Below are 18,880 nucleotides of genomic sequence, written 5' to 3' on the forward strand. Positions count from 1 at the left end.
TCCCATAATTCCCAAGTGTCATGGGAGAGACCTGGTTGGAGGCAATAGAATCATGGGTGCAGGTTTTTTCCATGCTGTTCTCATCATAGTAAATAAGTCTCACGAGATTTTATAAAGGGAAGTTCCCCTGCACTTGCCCTCTCGCCTCCACCATGTAAGATATGACTTTGCTTCTCCTTTGCCTTCTGCCATGACTGTGAGTCCTTCCCAGCCATGTAGAACTATGAGTCCATTAAAACTTTTTCCTTTATAAATTACCCAGTCTCAGATATATCCTTATTAGTAGTGTGAGAACAGAAGAATACAGTTGTTGACAAAGACTAATTGTAATTGGGGCTTAAGGGTCACCTACTCTTTTATGTTCCCCCTCACCTTCTGGCACCCACCCATTGACCCATCTACTCCTTCATTCACCCATATATCCATTTATGTATAATTGGTTGACTCATTTATTTATTTATCGTAGTTTTTCATCCATCATTCATTCACTCACCCATTTTTGAATGAGTGACCTGGTTAAGGCATGTGCTGGGTACAATGTTACAATGGGTTTGCCATTTAGGGATTGAGGGCACAGAGTGAAGAAAGGGCAGGAAGTAGACTGCAACATATAAGCAAGCCATTTAAGGCAATATACAAGGGGCATGCTAGAAATTAGCACCAAGTGCCCAGGGAACCCATCAGACTTTTCTGCATTTAATGTAGTACTTTCAGAGAGTTCTAAAAAAATTAATACTTATAAACTCAAGGTCCTCAGGGGAGGAAAAGAAAGATCAGAGGAGGAAAATAAATGTTAGCAAATGAAGGGTTCTAGAGGAAATCTCTTTCTTCTCACTGACTGGCTGAAAAGAGAAGGGAGAGCTCCAGCCGCCGGCACACGCTCCCCAGGGCCAGTGTGTGGGGTCAGGCTGTAGAGCCTTTAAGCAGACACAGCAAAGGAGCAATCATCAGCTCTCACCTGAGGGCCCAGGCCCCTGGTCTCCTTACCCTGGACTTGGTACACAGGTGTCTCAATGCATAGTTGTCATAGTGATTTATTTTCCTACTGTAGCTCCCAGGACTTAGCGTTGGTCTTTGCTCACCTAGGTTTGCTCTTTAACTCTCAAGACACTAAATCTGCCTTCCTAAATAAGGCCAACTTGTATATTTAGAATGCATACCCTGCCTTTATTGGGTCTTTAGAATCTATCCTCCAGTGCCCAACAGTCCATAGGTTTCTATCAAAATGAATGGGATTTGGACAATATGATTTCAAATCATGGTTCTTCACTTGACACTGTGTAATCCCAGACAAGTTACCTAACGTCTGCCTCAATTGGATCATCCATCATGTAAAGAGAATTCTTACTAATAACAAATTATCTTGCTTCATTGATCCCTCACTGTGTCCTAACCTTTTATTAAGCATGTTATATCATTCTTTAGATACAATTCTCAAAACAACTCTGGGGGAAAGATAGCTTAGTAGATTATATTATTGCTCAGAAATATATATATTCTTTCCCCCACTTTGTGTCTAGGAAGCAGAGTCTACTTCTCCACTAAATGACTGTAAGCTTGGTTATATGACTCAGTTTGACCAATGGACCACCACTATTGTAATGTCATCAGAGACTTCAAAAACACTTTTGAGATGGAGCCTGCTCTCTTGCATTTCTGCCATTGCCATGAGTAGAATATGCCTTAGCAAGCCCACTTGCCCAACAAAAACGCAGAACACGCGGAGCAGAGCCACCAACCCGATTCAGAGACCTGCAGTGAGAATAAGACCCACAGCTGCTGCCCCTGAAATCAGAACCCTCAGCCGAGTCCAGCCTAGATCAGACATGCCCCAGCTGAATCACAGATGCATGCATGATAATAAGTGGCTGTGGTCTAAACTGCTGGATTTTGTGATGGTTGGTTATGCATCAAAACTAACTAATATAATAGCATTATTATAATCCATAAATCATAGACAAGCACAGTGGGGAACAATACAATTAAGTAAAGTGACCAAGGTCATTCAACTAGTAAGAGGCTGAACCAGGCCTTGATCTATTAATCACTCTGCAGTATTGCCTTCCTCTGTTTTGCCTCCTTTATAATATGATCTAATCTGATATTGTTATGAGAATAAGAAATACTAGTGCAAAACACTTTACCCTGTGCCTATTAATTTACTGGGGATGCTGCTACATGCCAGTCACTACCAGGAGCTTTGCACTAATTATAGTAATAAAATATTGTCCACTCTGGTGACATGGAATTCTGGGACAGTTCTGTGCAGGTCTATATAATTGTCCCCAGTGGACCATGCAGCAGCAGAAATATGTCCTATGCATCTTGGAGTGGCCTGGGCTACTACTGTGCCTAGCACAGGGTAAGCTCCAGAGACATTTGCTAGAAAAAATGTTTTAAGTATTAACTGAGTATTTGGGTGCCCCTTTACAGACAAACAGCTTCCAAGAAGACCTGTGACAACAGTGAACCTTAACAGCTTTCTAATCTAAATTTCTTGTCTCTCTGTTATTGCATTCACTTCCCTAAAAAGTGCATATCATTTTTTTTCTTTTTGCTTGCCTCCTTTATACTCACAGACACAACCACACATACATACGATTTTGTCAAAACAGTAGTTCAACAATAACATACTGCACCTTGGCACACTTGCGTCCTTGCTAAAATTACACCAAGCAAAGTTTGTTGTCGGTTACATTTTTTAAAAAGACACAATATCCCATCTCATAAGCTTCAAGTTAAAAATCACTCTGAAACTTGGGCTGCAGCATATAGCACCGAGTGTGCGCACGCACACACACGCACGCACACACACGCACGCACACACACACACACGAAGGCTGTATTTTGCACCTCATGTAATTCTGTCATATCAGTTGCCAACACAGAAGGGGCACATGTCTGAGTTTCTTTGCTGCTCCTAATTGCACTGCAACAGGAATGCTTGCATCTTCTGCCTGGGAGGGCTGTGTTTTTCCCCAAGGTCCAGAGAGAGTGTCACTGCCTTTGTTCTTTGGCTTGGCTGAGCATGGTGGTTAGACATGCCCCTTACTTCCTGCAATGTGCCAAACAGGAGCTTGAGAGACCCATGTCCTTGGCAGTGCTGCAGCTTTGTCTGTAACACAAAGAGGAGAGGCTGGGGTGATGGGTGAGTAATTCCTGCCTTGTGGACCTGCAGGAGTATCAGGTAAAGAAGTATCAGGTAAAGAGTATCAGGTAAAGCAGAGGTCACACCCCTGCTGTCCCTGGTGCTGAATTTAGCCTGTGACTGTGACTTGTTCAACCTTATTATTTTTTCATTTGATCTAATATTTAAAATGGGAATTTTACATCTACAGCCTCAGCTTCTCTTGAAAAGTTGGAAAATGAGGCAACAATGGGCTCCATTTCTGCTTGTAGCCACAGTGGCTGGAGCTGTCAGGGGCAGAATCCTTCACACCTCACGGGCACTCACTCCCCATCAGGGATGACCCTAAACACCTGTCATCTCCCTTCAGTGGGGCCTTGTTTACTCTTTTGTTTTCTTATAATAGAATACAATTTCCTTTGTCTGCTGTGTCACTATCTATGGTAGAAAACGTAAAAGATAAACTAGAAATACCGTGTTTTATGAAACTGTGAATGAAGACATTTCTTTGTGAGAGTGGAGATGTTCCTAAGTATTTAATATGAAAACCAGTGCCACCCATGTGTGGGAATACCTCCTTGTGTACTTGTTCCTCAGAGCTCTTTGTGGTCTTCTGATGGTGAATGCCTTTCCTACTGATTGGCAGGCAGGTGGCCCCAGTGAATAGGGGGCAAACTTCAGTCCAAATTATGTGTTTGCAATTTCCCAGCACTGGGACTTGAGGAAAGTTACTTAACTTTTGTAAGCCTCAATGCTTTTATCTATGAAAGATGAGTGACAGAATCTAACTCACAAAGTTATTATGAAGAGTCAATGAAATGATATGTATGGCTTACTAAGCAAAATTTAGGAACACAGTAAATCCTCAAATATGTATTTTCCTTCCCCTTCCAGGAATAAACAAATAAATAGAGAAAAAGATTAAAGCAGCAGCAACCATGAGATCTGGTGAAACTTAAGTAAATTAAATAATTATCATCAAAGTAATTTTTAAACTGTATTTGCCCTTTTTGCAATATTGAATTAAATCTATGTTGAAAAAAATTTATACCACACAGAGACATGCATACATATGCACATGCACACTGTGGGGGCAGAGACAGGTCTTCCCCAGAAGTCAGCTTCCTTTTCTTCCTCTGCACATACTGCACACAGCCTTTCCATGTTTTTAAGTCTCCTTGGCCACAGGGCTACTTCTTGCCAATGGGATGGACCCAAGTGATAAGTGTCACTTGTGCCAAGTCTTCTAAGAAGCAGTGGGTCTACTTCATGCCCTTGTTCCCCTTCTCATAGCTCAATGCAGTTGAGGAAAGCAAGATATTAGGGGAGTTCAGAGCCGTAAAATAGAACGTTATTGGGTTCCTGCATCATAACATGGAGACAACTGCCTGATGACCAAATATAACTATCTTGGATATTATTATTATAGGTGAGCCTTTAAATATCTTGGGATGTTTTTGTTTCAGTAGTTTAACTAGTCTTAATGAATGCTTATGGGATCCACACAGCACATGGTTTATGAGACTTGGAGTCCCCTACAGAACATTGTGACCACCCATCGAAGAACATTTGCAGTTTGCAAAGGTCTTTGGATCACATATGAAACTGCCAGTGAGAAGATTTTTCAACTTTCAGTTATAGCTATCATTGGACAAAAGTTTCCCATTAGTCAGTCAGACAGTCAACAAATATTGATTGAACATTTATTTTGGGAGATCGGGAGTCAGGTTAGAGGAATGAATAAGAAAGAGAATCACTGCACTCCGGGGATTTCCATTGTAGTGATAATTGCCTGATCAGTTTTGATCATTCCATTCCGGCCCTCATTGACTTTGGCCTCATCTGCCTTTGTATATGATTAACATTACAGGTCCTCTAGTGCAAACCTGCATTAAAATACCTCTGTGGGAAAGAGGGTCATAAAAAATAGTGTGCCATAGATTTGTATCCTGGCTCTCAGGTTCGTGTTTTTCTTTCTATATTCTCTTCTTTGTTAGAGAGGGTTGAACCTATAAACTACATTTCTCAGTCTCTAGTCACTTGACTTTAGCCCTGCTCTGCCAATTAGAAGCACTAGCATAAGGTTAGAAGGCAGGATGGGAGACTGAGGCTGACAGCAGATCTCAGCAATACTGTCAGTAAGTCTAGCAGGTCTATGTGACAGCAGGCACCTGGGATACTGTAGCTTTGATGGAAATTCCTGGGCCCTCTTGGGGATCTGGGTAGCAGGAACTCACAGACTGTCTCCAAGCACTTCTGCCAGGATGAACCAGCTCCTGCCATTTTCTTTATAAAGGCATCACTGTAGTTAAGATGCAAAATCCATGGACAAACCTGACTGGCTTAGCTCTAGCTAAGACCCACACCTTGGCTAGAGAAGGTCTAGCTACTCTGAAGGACAGACCCACCAGATCAGATCTACTGGAGGAATGGCATTTTCTGCAAATGCCAGACAGAATGTTGGTAACAAAAGAAAAAAGAGAACATTGATGGTGACTTAAGACATAAGTCCAGCCATGTTACTACTCTGCTCAAACTCCTGCCATGGATCCCCATCCTGTTTAGGGTTAAGTCTAACCCTAGCATGGCCTACACTAAGTCGTGACTGCCACCCTCTCTCCTTGCTCTTACAGCTGCTTCCCACATCCTGCATTTAAGATCCAGCAACACTTGTAGTTTGCTAAACATACTCTGCTGTGTCCCAGCCATGTGCCTTTGTCTGTGCTGTCATCTCTGCCTGGAGCACACTCACCCTCCTCTCAGCCTTCCACACTCCAACTTCTGGTTTTTTGCTATTCATGGTTTAACCCCTAGTTCAAGTATCTTCTTTTCCAGAAGTCGTTTATTTCCTCTTTAGGTGATTTCAGTGCTCTATTTTGTTTCTCCATGGATGGTCTTATGCTTGTTTATACCATAATATTTATTAAACTATATTATAAAATCACCTTGGGACCCATGACGGACAACAATTGCAACAATAACAGTGGTCAACGTTTATTCATTCATTCAATAAATACTTATTGAACACTTTATTTATGTCAAATACTGTTCCAGGCAGTGAACAGATGCATGTTCATTCAGTACCAGCCACTGTGCAAAGATTGTGTGTATATTATCCTTAGAAGTATCTATTAACATCAAGGGAAATCCTACAAGGGTAATGCCAGTATTAGGCCCAACATAGAGATGCAGAAACTGAGGCTTGGAGAAGATAAGTAAATAATTCAGCAAATAAATGTGAGAGTAAATAAATACAGCTGTGGTCTCCAACTATACTGTAGGCTCTCTGACAGCAGAACTTGAATCTCTCACTTGCTCTATTTCTCAAGTGCTTAATATGGTATATGGCTAGGGTGACCCCACATCTTAGCTTGCCTAGTATAGTCATTTAATTTAACCATTACTACAACATAATTATGAGTGGTACCACCTTTTATTCTCAAACGTGTCCAGATTTCCCCATGTTTGACTCCTAGTGATCACCATATTAATGTTTGTTAAACTGAACAGAATTGGCCTAAGGTATTGGAAGAAGCTGAAATTAAGAAGTAGACCTCATCCCAACATCAGAACTCTTTCCAATTAATTTCTGAAGGGAATTAATCAGTTATGAGTAGACTTCATTTTCAAGCCATCAAAGAAAAGCAAGCCATAGATAATCTGACTCACTTGGCTGGGAATAGACCCTTCCCTTACCTACTTCATCACAGTCATTTTACAGATAAAGAATCTGCACCCAGAAAGGTCAACTGAATTGTGATGAACAAGGGAAAAATCCATGGCTGGAATCCTGTCTTCCACACCAAGCCTAAAGCTCATCCTGACACTCATGTACCTCAGCTTGCCACCCTCCTTCATGCCTCCAGGTCTTCATTCATATTTCTTCTTTCAGGAGCATTTTTGCATTTACTGCAAGTGTTTGATGACCTAGAGAAATCCCACTTATTCTTTAAATGTCCACTTCTGTGGCCTGAAGGCTCAGTCCTGTGTCTTCTCTCCTATTTCTAAGATTCACCCCTTCCTTCAGGTTGCTCAGTGACAACGGAAAAAGTAACCCTCAGAGGCCACTTTGTCTCTAGAGGGAAGCTCCCTCAGGGCAGAACTCACACCCCAGGTATCTCTGCACCACACCCCAAACCCTCCCACCACCCTGGTACTTGGCCTGAGCTATTATTGTGTTGAATAAAATAAAATATAACTCAATTTCATTATTATTTCTAAATTGAGTATTTCAAAATTAAACTTTTGCTGTCTCTTAACATCATGACTTTTTTCTCGTTACAAATTTAAGATTCATATTCAATATATTTATGATTCATAGGCTGTTTAATTTCCATGGTTCTGCTTACAGATGTTCACTGAATACCGTCTTGGTGTCAGACAAAGTCCTGGGTCCTGCAGGGCCTCCTCCATCATTCCGCTGGGAGAGTCAAGGAGGGAAGACACACCAGTCCTTAAATGATTCCATTGTGCTGTGATAATTTTCTGCCAGAAAACTTGCAAATATGTTACATGATTTTCATTACGGGAGAAGATGTTTTTCATTACTGTAGAAGATAGGCAGTATCCTATGTTGGAGAACTTAAGGAAGGCTTCATTGAGGAAGTGACTTTGAACCTGTTTGCTGAAGGATGAGCAAAAGATTTCTGTGAAAGGTTAATCCTTGCAGGAACTACTTAGTCAATCCATGCCAAAAAATAGTTGGGACCTTTTAGTTCGTTTTTGAGTGTTGCTCATTTTATTAGTCACTAGGGTCTACGAAGGCTGAAATAATTTCCCCCAGTCTACATGACTTACTAGGTGACTTTGTACACAATTGGCCAATAATTCCAGTTACCCCCTAGATTATAAAGTGAAGATACTCTACTGGGATTTTACTCCCATCATGGATGTTTGGTAATTTCCTGTCTTTCATGTGGTAAAATGAAAGACCCTCCCCAACTCTCCAACCAAGGCCCAGCACCATCCCAGCCAATTGCAGAGTCTCTTACTGGTTGTATGACCCAGGACAATTCATTGACCTTTCTTGAACATCAAGGTTTTCATCGTTAAAGTGGGGATAAGAAGGATGCCTACTCATTAAGGTTGAGCATTAAATGACAAAAAACACAGAAAGATCCAGGGTAATGTCCAGCAAATCTTCAGTGTTGTGCATGTGTTAGTTATCAGGCAAATAACTGTGTCCATCCTCACCATCACCATCCTCATCATCATCATCGTTATCATCATTATCATCATCAGTCATTATCATCATCATTGTCATCATCACCACCATCATTGTTATCATCATTATTGTCAACATCCTCTTGTCACTATCATCATCATTGTCATCATCGTCATCATTCTCATCATCATCTTCTTCATCATCATGGTCATCATCACCATCACCATCATCACTGCCATCATCATCATTATCATCATTGTCATCATCACCATCATTGCTGTCATCACCATCACCATCGTCATCAAATACTATCATCATCGTTGTCAACAACAACAGCATCATGACAACTGCAAACTGAGCACTTATTATACCTCAGGGGTCATGCCAGGCAATGTATACACTTTATTGATACAGCTCTCTCCAGTATTGCCCATTCGTGCAACAAGGACACTGAAGCTTGAAAACGTTAAGTCATGTTCTAAAGTAGTAAATGACACAGAAAAGGCAAATGTGTCACCTGTGTATACATAAGTCTAGTCCCTTATGCATAAGGTCTTTGGTCATCCCAGATGCTCTGTGAATCCCACTGAAATGGAAATGCCTGAAACACATTGCTCACCTCCAGTTTCGCTGAGGTTTTTCCCACAGACCCCAAACTGTTAAATTGAGTGAATTTTGCCATTTCCTGGTAACATGGTTAGGCTTTGTGTCCCCACCAAAATTTTATCTTGAATTATAATCTCCATAATCTCCATGTGTCAAGGGAGATACAAGGTGGAGGTAACTGAATCATGGGGCCAGTTTCCGCCATGCTGTTCTCCTGATATTGAGTGAGTTCTCATGAGATCTGATGGTTTTATAAGTGTTTGGTTGTTCATCCTGTGATCATTCTCCTTCCTGCTGCCTTGCTTCCCCTTCACCTTCCACTATGATTGTAAGTTTCCTAAGGCCTCCCAAGCCATGCTGAACTGTGAGTCAATTAAACCTCTTTCCTTTATAAATTACACAGCCTTGGCCAGTTCGTTATAGCAGTGTGAAATGGATGACTACCCCTGGTGTTGGTGGGTGTCCAACTGAGTTGTCACAGAGCCCTCGGCCAGCCTTCTGGCTTCTGGGTTGGGGAAGGAGATTCAGCATCAGGACTCAGATTACAGAGAAAATTCACCAGTTCCCACAAAACTCTGGAGATAAATCCCTTACAGATTCATGGCTGAGCCCATAGTTGGACAAAGTTCACATGCCCAAACTCACTGGGTTACCCACGGCAGCGCAGCCTGCCAGGTGGAAACACCCACCATGTGCCCACCCCTCAGCAATTGTAATTATCCTTTATAATCTACATGACCCTTCAGCTTAGATGAGGAGCTATCCTGTACCCCTCATCTCATTCAGTCCCCATTCAGTTTGGGCATCAATAGAAATGCTACCACCTCTACAGGAGAGGAAACCAATTCACAGAGGGTTAAGCAACTTGCCTTGGGTCACTCAGCTACCAGTCCAAGCGCTGAGGCATGCCATGGCTCTTCTCCCACTACAGCTGTCCCATTAGGGAAAAAGTATTGTCAGAGGCCACCTTCCCCACCTTCCTCACAAGGGCCTTCTCCTTGGTGCCAGGGGCCAGCTGACTGAAACAAATCTGCATAGCTTCCAATCCTAAGAATAAGCTTTTCCTTAGGGACACTGCAGGACTGCCTTGACATCAGGTCCCACTCTCTGATTCTGCTGCCTGAATCCAGAAAAACAAAGATGGAAGAAATTGCTGCATTGTTCTTATGGACTCATTTGTGTCTCCCCAAAATTAATACTTTGAAGTCCTAAGCCCTAGTTGCACAGAGTGTAACTTTATTTGGAGAAATGAACTGTAAGAAGGCAAGTAAAGTTAAATGTGGTCATGAGGCTGAAGCTGTAACCCAATTGGACTGGTGCCCTTATAAGAAGAGAAAGAGAAGAGAAGGGTGTGCGTGCACAGAGGAAGGGCCCGTTGAGGACACAGCAAGGAGAAAGCCATTTGTAAGCCAAGGAGTGAGGCCTCCAGAGAAACCAACCCTACCAGAATCTTGATCTTGGACCTTCAGCCTCCATAATTGCGAGAATATACATTTCTCTTGTTGCAGCCATCCAGTGTGTGGTATTTTGCTTTGGCATCCCAAGCAGACTGATACAGCAGTAAACTGCAGTGTGGCTGGGAAGGCATCCACGTATGGAAGCACCAAGGGTGTATTTCTAGGAAGGGAGTCATACACACAGACCCACTTGAGGAAGCCTTACATTCATAAGGCAGAGAGCCCCCCTTGAGGCTGAGGGGCTCTTGGCTTAGTCTTTCTTTCCCCTTTCCCATCTATCCTAGACACAACAACACGCGCCCGACCAGAATCTGGGGACCTTGAGCCTATCCAGGCCAGGCCTCCAGTCTGCTTGTGTGTCTGTCAAACCAGCCTTCTTTCCCTGAAAAGGACACGTCGAAGCCATCTTTCAGGAGTTTTCTTCCCCTGACAGAAATCAGCAGGGTTAGAATAAACTGCATAAGTTATCAGCTCCTCAGGAAAGAACATGAAAAAGGCCCTTCTATCACTTAATGAAAAATAGCTTCTTTTTTGGACAGAACTTCATAGGCCTGCAATCAAGCCATGGCTCCCCTCTCCCTTCCCTGACGTGCCGTGCAGGCAAAGCAAGTCGGCATCTATTAATAATATTTTCTCCAGCTTCTTTCATTTTTCTGCATGTCCTACCACTGTCAGGCCCCGTGATGCAGCGGAGCCTTTATCTCGTCCGAGTCTGGCCTGTCAGGGTGATAAACAATTCTAACAAGAATCAGAATAAAGATCTTCCCAGTAGACTCTGCCGAGAGATAGAGGCTTTTCTCATTTTCTCGACGGAAAAAAAAATTTAATCTAGCGGCTCCGGCTTTTTTCAAGCGTCACATTCAAAGAGATGCAAATTTGTCAGAGCAGAGACCCCAGCTGACTCGGAGCACTGCATGAATGTCAAAGGGGGAGGCAGTGTCTTTGACATGGCTGCCGTTTTCTTGGGGGGTGGGGGACGAGGAGCTCTCTGCTGAATGTTAAAAAAAATAAGGTTTTGCTTTGTAGTGAATGTTTCAACAATTTTTGTAAGTTTTCTTCTGAAATTAAAAAAAAAACTTCCATTGGGAGGGAAAGGAGAGGAGGAAAGGAATAAATAGGGGTTGGGGTGAAAGAGGAAAGAGTCCCAGAAAAACAACTCCATTGAGATGTCAGGCTGGCCTGCAATGCTCAGTAAGGGAGCAGGTGTATGAGAGGGGGGTGAGGCTGAAGAGGTGAGTGAGTTGGGATAAATGAATGAATGCGTGATTGCGTTGTAGAATGCACAGAGCTCAGTCTTTTGTTAGGTTTGGTTATCTTCCTAAGTTCATAGAAACTATTCAGATCTTCCTCTGGATACTTCTTCCCCCATTTGCCATTAACATGAAAGCTAATGCTCTGCTCTGTTGGTTGCCTGGGTTCAGAGCCCAGGAAAACCAATTCGGCTTGAAGGGTTAAGTAAATGAGGCAGGAGACCAAGCAGAAGACATTGGATGGTTGGGGTACTGATGGGCTAGAGAGAGGCTGGGAGGTGGCCAGCACTGGCCTACTGGGAGCCTTGGAAGCTTGAGGGCGGCCCAGGGTATACCACAAGCACCTGCCCCCTGCTTGGCTCCCAAGGCCTTTGTGGAGTGTGTAGCCCTAATGAGCTGGGCTTGGCGTTGTGTCCAGTTTCTTGCACATGGATTGCACAGCTTCCTCAGCCCCCTCCCTTCAGCCTACATCTCAACCTTGGGACCCCAGAGCTCTGTGGAGCACTGGAATCTTCTCCAAGGCTTTTATGGTTTTCTGAGTCAAGAGCATTGGATGCCCAGGCTCTCATGGCCTCTTCTTCCTCTTTATTTTTGATCTTGCTGGTTTCTCCATCCCCCAGCTTGCCTCAGAATCATGTACATTAGTCTTTCCTCAGCACCACTGCAGGGATCTACTTCCGCAGAGCACCACTAACACACACCATTGCATGTAGCTGACCTGAATTCAAGGCCAAGGTTAAATGAGAGTTTTGATGATGGAAGGATGCAGTCACACTAGCAGAGGAGGCAGTGATGTAAAGTCAAATCCCAGCCATCTCTTGGGTGCCCATAACTCATTGGTCACAGGTCTGACCTTCTCCAGTGTCCACCTGATGTCTCTCTGCTGGCGAATTCTCTGAGAACCTGGGGTGCTAATGCACAGACTTTTTTAGCAGACAAGAGAAAGAAAGTGCCAGATCTTCTGTTAGACAAGGAAATTTAATTCTTCTCAGCCTCTCAAAGCCTGTGCCCCGTTATCTTTCTGGAATTGATCTATTAGATAGTTACATTTATATTAGCAGGCCCTGAATGTCCTTGCCCTCTCTAGTCCTTGCTCTTGCCATCAGGAAGTTTAGTGGGAAGTGGGTGTGTGTACATATGTACAAGGTGGTTGGGTGGTTTGAGTGAGGATTAGAATAATACATGGAACAGAATGTGTATATTGAGGAGGGGCGGGCTCTTGAGGTTCTTTTATTAAGACAGTGCTATGAAACGGGGATCTGTCTCATCTTCACAGAAGCGCTTGGCATCCACCTTATCGTTATGCTGTCTCGCCTAGTGCCAGCCTCCTCCTAGCGCCAGCACAATATGTTGCAACAAAAAGCATTAGTTGCAGATCCAAGTGATGGCCTCCTTCAATACTAGGTGCTTGCAATAATGAGCAGCCTTAGATGTTATCCTTGCTCCTACCTCTCCTCTCTGAGACTCTGGGCACTGCATTAGACGGCTGTCATCTTGCCAACATTTGGTTACCAGCCAGTTAGGAGAGAGAAGCCTTCAACAGCCTTAAATGATTCCATTCCAGAGAAAGGGTTCTGGCAGTGTACACAGCACTCCGGAAGGGAAGGTGACCAGAAGCCCATGGCTTTGTGAAATAACCAGTTACTGCAGAGTCCACACTACATTCTGTAATCTGAGCAGGCCCAGCATGTGGGAGTTGTAGACATTTTCCCTGATTTTGAGAATGTTTAAAAAGTTAAAACCTTGCACCTTAAAGTTTGGGAAATTTGTTGACAGGTGACACTATTGGCTATTTGGGACCCATATTCTGCGAGGAAATGAATCATCACAGGGTGTTTCTCAGACTGGTGGGAGGGAGTAGAAAAGTGAAGGGGGATCTGAGGCCACCCGTTTAATTCAACATCTGCATGGGACAGGCTAGCACAAAGCTAGGTTCAGAAGCCTAGATCCACAAGCCGTGATTGAAGACCTCTCACTGCTGGGAGTCAAGTGTCCTTAGGAAAACTCACTGATCCTCTGATTTTTAATTCCCTTGGTAAAAACAAGTAAACAGACAACAAAAAAATCACAAAACATTAGAAATCCCTGTACTATTGGCTCACAGGATTATGGAGTTGGAAAAGATACGGAACACACTTCTCAATCTGTGACGTGGATGCCAGTGCAGCCGGCTTCTTTTGGTTTCCCTTCTCCCCTTTTCTCATCCTGATATTATTTCATCCCCATGACACAACAGAAATGCCACTACTGTCCCTCTTTTCCTAGGGGAAAATTCAATCTCTTTTTTCTGTGTTTTCAAAACATATATATGTTTCCATATCTGTACCAAAGACTGCCACATTCTCATCGTCTCCCTTGAGTTAGGTCTGAAATCGTCGTGGTCCCTTTCTGCAGGTTGGATGCTCCTCCAAGACTCATATACCCAACTTTTGCCTGTGGAATTTTGCACAGAGGAGGGACTGACAAAGGATCACTGACTAAGATTAAATCACATCTGCATGGGCAAATGATAAATGTCATTACGTGCAATCTCAGAAACCATATAAAGTAGCTCCCTAAACATCTCTTTATATGACACCCTGGTCTGGAAGAGAGACAATATTAACACTTATTGACTGTATCCTTAGATGAAGACTTTTCTGTGATTATTTCATGACTATTAAAAATATCACTGAGCCAAGTTATTATTTATGTTTTCCTCAAAAAAAATCAATAAGTTGCCTTAAAATATTTGATGAAATTTAAGCAAAAGTCTCAGTCGTTAGTCTTTCATGTGGCAAAATAATCATTTATTCAATCAAGAAGTGTTTATTGTGGGCCTGCTACATATCAGGCATTGGATTAATCACTAGGCATAAAACCGGTGAACAAGATAACACAAGGTCTACCTGTAATGGGCTTATATTTGAGTAGAAAAAGATATTTTCAAAAATCTAAACCACAAATATCAGTAAAATGATCATGAGTTGTGCTAAATTCTATAAAGAATAAAGTATTGGAACAGAAGAAAAAGAACAATCAAAGAAGCCCTCTCTGAGGAGATCATTAAGCTCAGCTCAAAGGTTGAAAAAGAACCAAGCAACAAACAGAAGAAAAAAGGATATTCCAGGCAGAGGGAATGGTGTATGGGAAGACTCTGAAATGTGAAAGAGCTTTGGTGTATTCAAGGACCAGTATGCAGACTAATGTGACTGGGAGGTGGTAGATGATGAAGGAATTATGTTAGATGAGTTTGGAGATGCACCCAGGAGTCAGATTGCCCAGAAGACATATGGGTAGGCCATGCTAACAGTTTGAATTGTTTCCCAAATACGAAGAAAAGGCATCAGTGGTTTTCATCAGGGAATGGTGTGGTCCAGTGATATACTGCAAGGTCACTCTTCCTATGGTGTGCAAAAGCGACAGAAGCACCAAGACAGGAAGTCAGGAGACAATTGCCGTCATCTGGATAAGAGACAATGGTGATCTTTGTGGACTAGTTGTGGTTGCAACAGACATGGAGAGAAGGGGAAGAACTTGAGAGTAATGTTGAGATTAGGACTGACAGGACTTGTTGATGGGCTGGATTTGAGAAGTCAAAGAAATGAAAGAATTGTGGCAACTCCCAGGCTTTCATCTAGAACACTGGATGAATGGCGCTTCATTTATTAAGTTAAGACAAACCAGAGAACAGGTTTCACAGATGAAGAATGAAGTTCCACTTTAATAAGTTAGGGATGGATAAGTTACCTTAAGTCTTTTCCTTGCTGTATTCTCAATGCCTGGAAGAGTACCAAATATGTAGTAAGTAATGAGTGCATACTTATTGAATGAAATAAGAAGGTCTGTGAGATTCCAAGTAAGCATTTGGATATGACAGACTAAAGTTCACACTAGAGATAAAAATTGAGACTCTATGGGCTTATCAGTGTAAATAAGCCAAGAGAGTTGGATGAAATGGAATAGGGAAAGGGCATAGAGAAGGGGCTGAAGATCAAGACCTGAGCAGAACCACATTTTAGATAAAAAAGAGAAGGACTCAGAGAAGAATCCTGAAGTGCAGAAACCACAGTGACAAAGGAGTATGACAGTAGCCTGTGATAAGCAGGAAGTCAGGAGGGGAGGGTGTTAATATGATCAGCCATGCCTATTGGCTCTGAAAAGTCCAACAAAATGAACATCCTCACTTACCAAACATAAATTCTTAAATCAAACATTAGAATCAAGTGAACTCATTTTGTCTGAACATTCTTTTGCTTTTACCATATGCTAATTATCACAAATAGTAAAAAGACTAATAATCCATGAATTGCAACTCAGGAAAAAAGATTAATAATCCATGAAAAATATTCAGTTATAGTAATAATAGTACTCAACTCTAATTCCTCGGGTGATATAGGGGAATCTGTGTAGAATCAAAAGACAGGCAGATCAGAGATCAAGTCCCAACCTGGCCTCTTCCAGGTCTCTGCACTTAGGCTGGTGAAAGCCCCAGTAAATATCAGACTTCTTGACTGTTGAATTTGATTATAAAAATGATACCTCACTTTCTTATTCACAGAATATGTACAAGAATAAAACATGCTAGAGTATGTGATAAGATTCTGAAACTTGGAAAATATACTGCAAATATTAAGGGTCATTTATGATCATAGGAAGCATTCCATCCTCACTTCTTCATTCACTTGTCTGATACCTTGAAGCTCTGAATTTAGTCCAGGAATAGGACAAGGAGTAAGGCACAGTAACTGCCTTGAAGTAGTCCACAGTCTGGCTGTATTATCTTCATTCTGTTAATTTTACAACCTAAAGGGAGCATTCTAGGTTTCTGGAAAATGCGTGCAGTAAGGGAAGTGGCAATATGACACAAAGCTAACATTAAATGCTATCTAAAATGATGTCTCATGCAATTGGGATGACAACTCACTAAGAACCCTCTCTTAATAAAATAAATGCCTCATCTGTTTTCCTGCAATTCTTTGCTTATTCTTCTAATCTAGCTCATGGTTTCAGAGATTTTGCCCATTCTCAGTTAGAACATGATTGCTCTTGTGACAAGATCTGTATCTTAATAAGAGTCTGGCATGGTATTCTCTAAATATTTTCTGTATTGAACGGAATTTCAAAAAGCAGAAGATCTGGAGGCTAATCTTGAGGTTTTAAGTTGAAGGGGGAGAAAAAGACATTTCCAAAGGCCCTAATAAGCTTGATAAAGCCCACAAGGTGGAGGTCAGAAAAAGACCTAAGAGTGATTAGGACATTAAAAGCTGTTAAAGAATCTTGATTGATGTGAAAGATTAATTTTCCCAAAGGGGAAGTTCAGTGGAAAAACCAGACCAAGCTTGCCTTTTTAAGTTCACTGTCTACTTGTGGATGCCAATGACTCTCAGCTGCCACCCTGGATGCAGTGAGCACACCATGCCTCAGGCAGCCACAGTGAGCCAGGCTGTGACTAGAAGCACCTCCACATCCACCTCTCACTGCTGGGAAAGAAGCACAGCCCACAAAGACTTCTCTCTGAAGGTGCTGCAGGATGTGCCAGAAGTGAGATATGGAGCCACCACTTTCAAAGACGAGAGGCCTGGGAGGGCTGCAGGCCAGACCCCTCAGCATTGGCTTTTGCCTAGAAAGTTGTTTCCAGACCACATATGACTTAAATAGAGGGCAGTCCAGAAGATTGTAGTCATCTGAGCCTCTGCCACCTAGAACTGGGGCATCACCAGATTCCTGGGTTAGGAATCAGGGAAGTCTTTACTGTTGGCAGAGAAGCTCCTACCTGGAGCTCCCAGCCCATCCTCCTGCCCATGACATAAAGAGCTGTGCTGTTCTGTTCCCTGGCTGCAAGGAAACCTCTCTTCCCTGGCTGCAAGATGTGTCCAGGTCGATGATTCCCCTTATCCTGGGCTCTCAAGAGGTAAGGCCATGGCTCCAAATCTTTGGTGAGAATACGATTCACTTGTTCCTCTAACATTAAAAACTTAGATACTTGGGTCTCAGCTCCAACAGGTCTGCAAAGAGTCCATGGAATATACAGCTTAAGCAATTCTGACCCTGAGCCTTTGGGTGGTACCTTGAGCAGCACAGGGGTGGCATGGGGGCCAGTGGTTAAGAACTCAAACTCTCGCCCCTTTCTGCACTCTATCCCTACCAGTTCCAGGCTCAGAGCCTACACCGCAACCTGGAGCAAGAAAGGCAGTTTCCATGGCGGCTTCGCATGCATACTCACAGAACCTAAGTGTGTTTTCGATACGGTAGGTCCTCTCGCTGAGTGGAACCCGCGTCATTTTCTACCCTGCGGTGGCAGTTGCTTTGCAGTGCTCAGCGTGATGGGAACTGGCTTTCCGGAGCGAATGAGTCTGGGCCCCACCGCTGAGGACCCGGTTCAGTGAGGCGGAGGCTTCGGGCAGGGGTTGGAGCTCGGAAGCTGGCCTCGAGCGAGCGCTGCCTGAGGGCAGGCCCCGTCCCCGCCCCTCCGAGCCGGCCTGCTCCGGCTGACAGTGGTGGGCCGAGGGCGGGCTCAGGGCTGGCCGGGGGCGGCCTGAGGTGGCTCAGGGCTGGGGCCGGAAGCGAGGCATGCCGGGAGCCGGGAGCCCGCACTTCCTCCTCGGGGGCCTCAGAAAACCACAGGGCGCGGGGCCAGGGCGGCGGCCCCCAGGGAGCTGGCAGGATGGCAGAGGGCAAGGCAGGCGGCGCGGCCGGCCTCTTCGCCAAGCAGGTGCAGAAGAAGTTTAGCAGGGCCCAGGAGAAGGTAGGTGGCCGGGCCTCGCCGTCTGTCTGGCCCACAGGGAGCCGAGGCCGAGCCCGGGCGGGCAGGAGGGGCGGGCAGGGTGCTCAGGGTCCCCGAAGGGTCTGGGCTGACGAGAAGGGTCTCCCGCTGTCCCAGGGAAACGGGAGCGAGGAGTGGGCTTCCATGAAAACTGGCAGATTGGAGAGAGGTCGGAGACCGCCACCCGATCTTGGGCAAGGATGAGGGAAGCTGGGGAGACAACAGTCTCTGGCAGAACCTTCGACAACCCTCAGGCTGACCCAGAAAAGGTGAAAGAAAGGAAGTGACGGTGGTGGTCACCTTTGTATCAAATTTTGTGCTAGCAATCCAAAATTGGTATTTTACGGATGATGAAATTGGAGGGTAATTTTCCACAGAGGGCAATTTCCTCAAAGACAGCGATGCAGCGGATGCCAGCAGGCACCCCCCACTGAAGGTTGGAATAATCCTGCATGGTTCTCCGCCTACCTCACCCTGCCTGGCCTCTGGGTGGTGTTTCAGCTGACGTAAGCAGGAGCCCAAATCTGCTTC

At 43.9% G+C, this 18,880-nt stretch overlaps 1 long non-coding RNA gene across 1 annotated transcript in view; it reads right to left on the reverse strand.

Annotated features, from left to right (window-relative positions):
• The window catches only part of LOC131381533 (uncharacterized), a 63,267-nt gene extending 45,089 nt beyond the window's left edge, over positions 1-18,178 (reverse strand). Inside the window, exon 1 of the long non-coding RNA XR_009210347.1 lies at positions 17,810-18,178. This is a non-coding gene — a long non-coding RNA (uncharacterized LOC131381533). The remainder of the gene's footprint in view (positions 1-17,809) is intronic.
• Between the last annotated feature and the right edge of the window lie 702 nt (positions 18,179-18,880).

Source organism: Hylobates moloch, unplaced genomic scaffold (genome assembly GCF_009828535.3).
Source record: "Hylobates moloch isolate HMO894 unplaced genomic scaffold, HMol_V3 SCAFFOLD_16, whole genome shotgun sequence".
In the NCBI taxonomy this organism is placed as follows: Eukaryota; Metazoa; Chordata; class Mammalia; order Primates; family Hylobatidae; genus Hylobates; species Hylobates moloch.